The following is an 8765-nucleotide window of genomic DNA, read 5'->3' as shown; positions in this document are numbered from 1 at the left end:
ATTCAGGCACATCATGTAATATGCCAGACTTATCTGTTTAATTTTAAAATAAGCAGGTGATGGAAAACAAAATATTATGATGCATTTAAGCATTACAACTTTATGACAAAAAACCAAGCCCATTGTGCATAAATCAAAATAGAATTTTTTTGTGACAATGAAGAGTTTCCTATATACAAAACAATAACATATATTATTACAGTGGTTAATAGTTAAGATCCAAAGTATTCATCTTGTATGGTTATGCCGGTTTATCAACCAATATTCTTCTGCTATTTTACCAACGAGCAAGATCAAATGTGCTGATTCGCAAGTTCAATCCATCGATAGTTATTTATTTTATATTTAATCACCTGCAAATACTTATTGATATTTTTAAAATATGTTTATTCATATCTAGAATATTGGGAGATTTCATGAATGATAGTGACACTCAGAATTAATTTATTATTTTTTATTTATGGGCCATATTTATAGTCGTAATTTTAGTTTTTGTTCTCGGGAACAGCTTGCTTGATTCTCTGTACGCACAGCGTATTTATACTTTCGGCTATCTTCTCCTCTCCAAAGTCTTCTTCAATACCCCTCCTTCTTTCGAGACTTATTAATTCAAGGGTTTTTCTCAATCCCAAGGTTTGAATATATGCCCCAACCTGGTTCGTGACATCTAGTTCCTTCAGGTACCTTCTATGATATCGTGTCAGAATTAATTTATAATAATTAATGTAGAATATTTTTTATTGGTTTCTTTCAAAAGAATTTTTTTTTGGAACAAGTTTGAAATATATTATTATTCTTTCTTATTTTTGTGTCTGAAATTGTGTTTTTATCATGAGATATGTAATTAATGTCTTTTCTTCGTGTGATAATTACATATTTGCATATTCAAACTTATTAGTCTGTAGAATATATTCAGCTTAAACACTTACAATATTTTCTTAATTAAAAGCCATTTCTTTTAGATATTATCTGAAAAATCTACTGATTTCGGGGCACTAATAATTCTTATTTGTCCGCAGGCTTCCATTGTCATCTAAAATCCATTAAATGTGACATAGATGCTTTATGGCTATAATATCTAAACATAGAGTTAACATATTATTACAATAATAAATTATTTAATAACTTTATAAACTAGAACGTGATACAAGATATCTAATTTGAATTTTTGGCGCTTGAGTATCAAAATAGAGTAAATATTGCCATAGAGATAAATTAAATCTGAATAAAGGTCACATGTATCTAAATATCTGTTGATAATCTATGAAAAGGTGTAAAATAGGGGAATGAACATACAAAATCAGAGTTTTGAACATAGTAAAAGACCATACATGCATTTATTGTTTTTTTACTAAAATTCTATGGCGTATTACTAAGTTAAAATTAGTGGTTTTTTGTTAAAAAATTTAAATTAAAACTTATGTAGTGTAAACATGTAGAGTAAAAATTAGTAACTAAGGCAAAAATCAACTCAAGCTTTGATGAACATGATATAACAGTTTTATAGTTTTTTGAATTTTTCGAATTAATTTCAAATCTAAAAAATACACAAAAAGATAGTTTTAATTTAATAAAAACGCAATATACCCTTACTTTATAAAGAGATGATGTGATAACAAATACTTTTAGTGAAACTTTAAGGAGTTGGGAATCCCATCATAGCAGAATTTTTTATTAACTAATAAGATTTGGGAAGAAAATAATTACAAAGTTTCAAGGTAGATGATGCACACAGTAAAACTGTAAAGATGTGTAAATAATTCGAAGTATTGGCCAAATAGGTTTTTGAAGGCTAAATAAATATCTGCAGAATCAAACTAAACTAGTTTAAAACCAAATTAGCACATAAAAATATATAATATTAAAACTTTTAATTATGGACGTGTTATGAATCTTTAAAAAATACAAAATACTAAATAGCGTTATATTGAAGTTTTTCTAAATATAAAATAAAAATTTGATCTTATCAACCAATCAATATAAAAGAAAAACTTCAAAAAAAAAGTCAAAAAGAATGAATCCGATAAAACAAAACAAAAGAACTCCCAAGAAATAAATATAACTATCTTGATGTTTGCAAATTATTTATATTTGTAGCATCAAATAAAAATAAATGCAAAGAAATAGTTCAACGCCGCGTTTAAAAACAACATTAATGTTTAATTTTACAGAATTTATTATTTTTCAGAATTAACAAATCTTTTGAAAAGATACCAAGTCTGATTTTTTCAATAAAATTTAAAATGAATCAAACACATAAATATATATTAAACCTTTTACATTGGTTGATTTATACATATTTTATCTATTATGGTATCGATCCGAAATTCATTAAAAGATTTCCGCAGCAATATATTTTAAAATCAAGAACAATCATAATTTTTACGAAGGCCATTCATACACCAGTAGTCGCTGCATTCTATTTATTTTAGCATGGATAGAAAATATAATTGGTCGATGCAGTGTCTGTAATAAATAGAAACCATGACTTTTAACATTCAGAAAGTAAAAATTTCAAGGTACCTTTTCTTTTTTGGCCCTAAATTTATTCAAAAGGATCAAGAATGCCTATGGATGTTTTTGTCGAATATACTTTCTTTAAGGATTTTTATCCGTAAATATTTTAATATTTTTAATTACCTAATTACCATTACAGATAGTTTTCAATCATATTATATATATTTTGAACGATGTATTTTCCCTTAAAAACATTTCAGCTCTATCAATATTATTTTTTCTCCCTTTTTTGAATATATATGTTCGTTTAATCTATTTTTTTGCTGTCAGTATAAAATTATTGTGATTTTTATATAGACTCTCTTTAAATAAAATATTTGCCTGCATGGTTTACATTTTGGAAACAACAAAATTTTGATGTATATACAAAAACAGAATTTACCAATTGCATAGAAAATGAACTCACACAATTTGATTGAATATAATTTAAAGTGTCTATATTTACATTTGTTATCTATTCGATATCTGCCCAGCGTAAAAGTTGTAAAAAAAGAAACTCATAATTCAAAAAATTGTGCTTTATAAACACTTTTCGCTTATTTGTATACTTTTTTTATAAAATAGTAATATTTTATCACAACAAAAAATTGAATTATTTGATTTACTAAGCTGCAGTGGGTAGTGCGTGAACTCAGTTATGACTCTAATTTCATCTGTTGAAAGCATTACTGCCAAGAATGGTATACCTTTCAAATATTTCTCATAAATTTTTATTTTTACGTTTTTAGGATTTTATCACATTATATGAATTATATATATTCTTTTGCTTCGCGTTAGCCATCATAATATATTTTTGAACATGGAAATTATTAATGATGTTATATTGAACGATATTTTTTTCTATCTTCGAAAGAACCTAGTTCCCTCATCATTATAAAATACAATAATTTCAATTTATAATTTTTTGATGGAATAGTCATGTATGCTTTGCGAATATATTATAGATTTTGAATTATCGAAAGTTGTATTGGTCTTTGCAGGGTTTATAAAGAAAAAAACACTTGTAACTGTTAAATAGACAACACGCGTAAAATTTGGTTTTACTTATTGATACGATGTATTTAAGGTGTTATTTATTTAATATTTTACAACATCTTAAACAATTTTTGTAAAAAAAAGAAGTTTGAAATGCTTTATTTACGAATCTATTTTATATTTATATCATTTACTATTTCAAATGTATGTTCATTCTAGTAATCTGAGTACATTATTTCAATTTCAATTTTTTTTATTTTAATATTATCTTGTTTGGATTTTCTTTTCGTTGGATTTTTTGTATCAGAATGATCATACTATTAGTTTTGGTATTTTCATGTTAATTTTCAGGGGCATAATTCTAATTAATATTGCCCGAAGACAAATATGAACATGAAATCTTTATTAATGGATAAATAATCTATCGTGTGCTTTGTATGATAATATAATGATAAAGAACTCAAGGTCAGATTTTGATATCATGTTAAAGCAACAAAAAGCCAATCTTAGGGAATTTCCTCAATAACTCAGCAACTATGTACATAAAATTTTATTAACAAAACAACAGCAAAAAAAACTTGTTTCTAATTTTGATTTGGGTGTCTCACATCCCGAAAAGGGAATAAAGTTGTGCTTGCATGACTCGAATTGATAAATAAACCATATCAACCGACTTTTTCTGCAAAACTGTATATTTTTAATAGAATAATTTCATATACACGGCAATATTTTTTTTCTTTGACCTATGTTTGACTTATAATATAGGCAAAAACACACTTGATGCCATCGCATGGATTAGTCATTATTGTGAAATTATAAATAAAATAGCCTTATGTTTATGACTTTTAAATGCTATATGGACTATTAATTACAATAATTTAAGAAAGCTGTTGATATTTTTCATTAATTTATTAATCCTCTTACAACCCGATTTCTTCCCTAAATTCGGATTTTTTCATTCCACTATTTTCAAGCAAAACATCAAATGCGTTTTTGAACATTAAATTGCGTTCTTTAAGAATTTTTTTGTGTTTAGAAAGCAACTTATCAATTTTAACCATATCTTCTTTATCGACCTTAACTCTTCCTTCAGTTAAATCAGCAAATCGTGTTTCATTTTCTTTGATTTCTGTCAATTTATTCTGAATGGCAAGATCTAAATCACTGTCATTTGGATGAACACATAGCTTTTTTAATACTCCGGAAACCTCAGCAATTTCCTGCTTCAAACAATTTATCCTAGTTAATATCTCTCCATTTTGCTTCTGAATACCAACAATCTCTTCTTCTGGCATATTTGAAAATTGAATAGAATATAAATATACGGCTGTCTTACCATACTCCTTTTTAATTAACGTATTTTTATCTGCTAAATTATTCAAAACTTTCAAGACATCATTTTTTGTTCCTTCATTTTTGAATGTTAAAACTAATTCGGATGCTGTGTATGGTCGAGTTTTCGTCATCATAAACTCTGATATAATTTCTTTTAACTCTTCTAGGCTCTTTTTATTTACAGCAGATTTCTTGGCCGGTGTTTTTTTCTTCGGTTGTACTTTCTTTTTTTCGTTCAAGCTTGTACTCTTGCTTGTCTCCTTTGATCTGCTTTTTACTATCTTGATTGGCTTTTCCGAGTCTGATGAATCACTACCGACACTATCATCGCTGCTATCTGAATTAGTTGCCGATGATTCCTTGTCTTCATATATCTCATCTTTAGATGTTTTCGAGGTAGATTGTTTTAATGCTTTTCGTGGTGCTATAATGTCTGATTCACTTGTTTCGTTGATTGTCATAGGGTATCAGTCGTGTCTTTAAATTATTTAAATTATGTAAATCACCACTACTTATGAAAAACAGTTGATATTTCATAAATACAATACTTAGATTATATTAAAAATCAAACACTGATTGCTTGTAAAGAACAGTTGATATTTCGGAAATTCAACTCTTAGATTATATTGGAATTTTTTTTTGAAAATCAAACACAGCTTGCTTTTAAAGAACAGTTGATATTTCTAAATTTTAATTCTTATCTTGTATTGGAATCACATAAAAAATTTGGTTCATAAATTGCAGTGGAATCCCATATAAAATTTAAATCTCAGATTATATTTTAAATTTATTATTATCTTATATTTAAATTCGACATAAATTTATTTATCAGACTATATCTAGACTGTCTTTTTTTTGTTTGAATCAATTTTAATCTTGAAATCTCCTTTATAAAGTTAATTTTTATTTACCATTTGAATTTTATTTTTTAGTTAAATATAAAAAGATTTATAATTGGAAATTAAAATCCAATTTTGTTAATTTTTTCATGTAAAATATATCAATCGATTAGTTTATGTAAGAAAAATCGACTGTGCTTTTACATATAGAAGCCTAAAGCTACGCTTAAATACTTATTACCAAAGTGAAATTAAAATACAAGATTAAAAGAAATTTTTTAAGCTTATGAATCAGGATATAATAATAATTGCATTTTTATTTTGAAATTTGATTTGGTAAAGTAAGAAAATTTCAGCCATGGTTTCTTCCTAAGAAAATGCAGGAAATTATACTTTCAAATCATTGCATAAATAGTTGAAATAAAATAACTTAAATAACCAAAATTAATCATTATATAAAAAAAACAATGAAACCCTCTGCAATAATTCAATCGCTTTATCCAAATAATCTGATATTAGTTTTTGATGCAACAAAATGGCTATAAATCTAAACAAAATACCAGAAAAAATAATGCTTTGCAAAATTTAATTGAATTTATATGCCACTCGAAAGAAAAAAAAAGATTTACACGTTTTAGAATGATGTTATGAAAGGTTATACAATGAATTTGGCTTATTTATAAAAAAAAATCGCACATGGTTTTATAAACTAATATGGGTAAAATTTCCACAAATTTTAATGTATGTAATACTAAATAATAGTAAACCATAAATACAATAACCATGTAGAAAATCATGCTATATATAATAGCGAAGCTTATATACAATAAAAATTATATTTTGGTGGCTCCATAAAGAAAATAAAAATTTTTATAAGAAACTAAACGCATTCAAAAGGTTTTTATATATTTTTTATGATCTAACATTCACTTGTTTTCCCGCATTTTTGGAATTTTAAAGCGTCAATATCAAATGTATATTTACAAAAAATATTGTGTTTGAATTTTTTATTCCCTCAATGCATCTTAAATATCATTTATTTCATTTCGAATCGTAAATATTAAACTAAGATATTCAAAACCATTTAGATCGACGCCTATTTTTAAACTTTATTTTTTTGTATCACTTTTTTTAGACGTATAATATTTGTCGTTGTCAATATTACTTATCCGTGTATAATATAAAAAAATTACAGAACCAAATTAATTTAATTTCGTTAAAGTATTCAACAAATTTAAGAACTTTGATATTTTTGTAACATTTACAGCATTTTAAATGTAATTTAGTTCATTTTTTTCATTAAATAAGGTTTGTATCTATAGGTTTTTTTGGTGTAGTTTATGCTCCAATTAAATCAAAAATTTGAATGAATCCGTAAAAATTTGATATTGATTCTTTTTATAAGCTTAATTTTTGAATTTTATACTTTAAAGGCATATTAATTTGACAGCATTTCTAAATAAAAAATTTTATGTGGCATTTAACGATGATATAGGAAATTTTATGTTACATTCGAAATTTCAAAATTTTAATGTCCCAAAAAATAGAAAATAGAATGCTAATCCGAAAAAAAATGGCCAAGAGTGCATTAAAAAAATAAAGATAATAATATTTTTAATATATACATAGAATGTCCCAAACTAAAGCACATCAAAGATTTCTAATAGAAAAAAAAAGCATACAGTTCAAGCAAAAATAATTATATAATTGTGTGTAGCATAATAATATAACATTTTATTTTAAAATAGTAGAAAAAAATATCAATTTTTTGATTGTATGTAGACTGAATTATTGCAATTATTATTAATTCGAAGCCATAATCACAATAATTTAATCTTTATAATGATCAAAGAATATAGACTGAGCATTAGAAAATTTATCATAAATTGAAAATATATAATTAATAAAAAAAAAGTTTGTCAATACTTTACTTTAATAAATATGAGCATAATTTAAAATATACAGAAAGCAATAACGTATAATTTAACCCTTTATAGATTATTCCTGTAATTTTTTCGACTAAAATTTTTATAATTCATTTAATTGCCCCGTTTTTCAATTTTAAGCGTTCATGTATTATTTTCCCTAATGCTCATATTATTCAACATTTTATAATTTATTTGTCATAATTGTGTGTGTTTTATGAACTTAAATTTTTTTTTGTTTATTCTCGTGATTCAATTACCATTTTAAAATATTTCTTCTTGATAGTATATATTGATCGAGAGAAATTTAATAATTCTAAGGGTTAAAATAGTTTTAATTGCTTATCTAGTTTTCAATCATGAACATGTATAATTATAGTCGGTTTTTCATATTAAATATGAATATTTATAATCATTTATATTTTTTTCTGCATAATTTAAGTATTAAGTTGTTAATTTTCTTTTTAACAAAAATATTTTCCTCATCGTTATTTCTTAACGAAAGTGATATTCTCTTGTGCAAGATGCTTTATACGTAAAAATTTATTTCATTTTCCAAATAAACCTCAAATATACATTAATTATTGTTATTGTAGTTTAATTTCAGTATAATAATAATTTTAATTTTTGTTATTAGCCAGGTCATGGTTTATGTACTTTTATCAAGCAAAATCTCATTATATTATGTACTTTCTAATATTTATTCATTTAAAAATATTTTTTTTAAAGTGTTTTTATGTGTAAAACTCTGTTACCTGGCCTTCAAAATAAAGTTCGTATTTGATTTTCCTACAAATTACTTATTTTGAAGATAGAGATTTAATTTCCTGATTATTTAGGGTTTAACTAAAAAACCAATCCATACAACAGAATTTTTATAATGCTGTAACACACATGTTAAGGATTTAAGGCTGTCAATCTAAGTAGGAAATAAAAATTATCTGTGTTGAAAAATAACTTGAATTTATAGCTCTTGATGGAAAATAATGTATAAGAAAGTTATTATCCGAATAAAATTCAAATGAGTATAATCTGGTCGAGGAATAATTTTGAAACAATAACTCTTGAAAGAAGATGATGATATATAAAAAACGTTGTTAAGATTATAATGTGTATAATATGGTCGAGAAAGACTTTTATATACATGAGTCCTGAAAGAAGAAGATTATATACA

This window comes from Rhyacophila brunnea, unplaced genomic scaffold, assembly GCF_057557595.1.
Source record: "Rhyacophila brunnea isolate RB1 unplaced genomic scaffold, BYU_Rbru_1.0 scaffold_40, whole genome shotgun sequence".
NCBI lineage: Eukaryota > Metazoa > Arthropoda > Insecta > Trichoptera > Rhyacophilidae > Rhyacophila > Rhyacophila brunnea.
The sequence above is the reverse complement of the archived record's forward strand: the minus strand, read 5'-3'. Positions refer to the sequence as shown.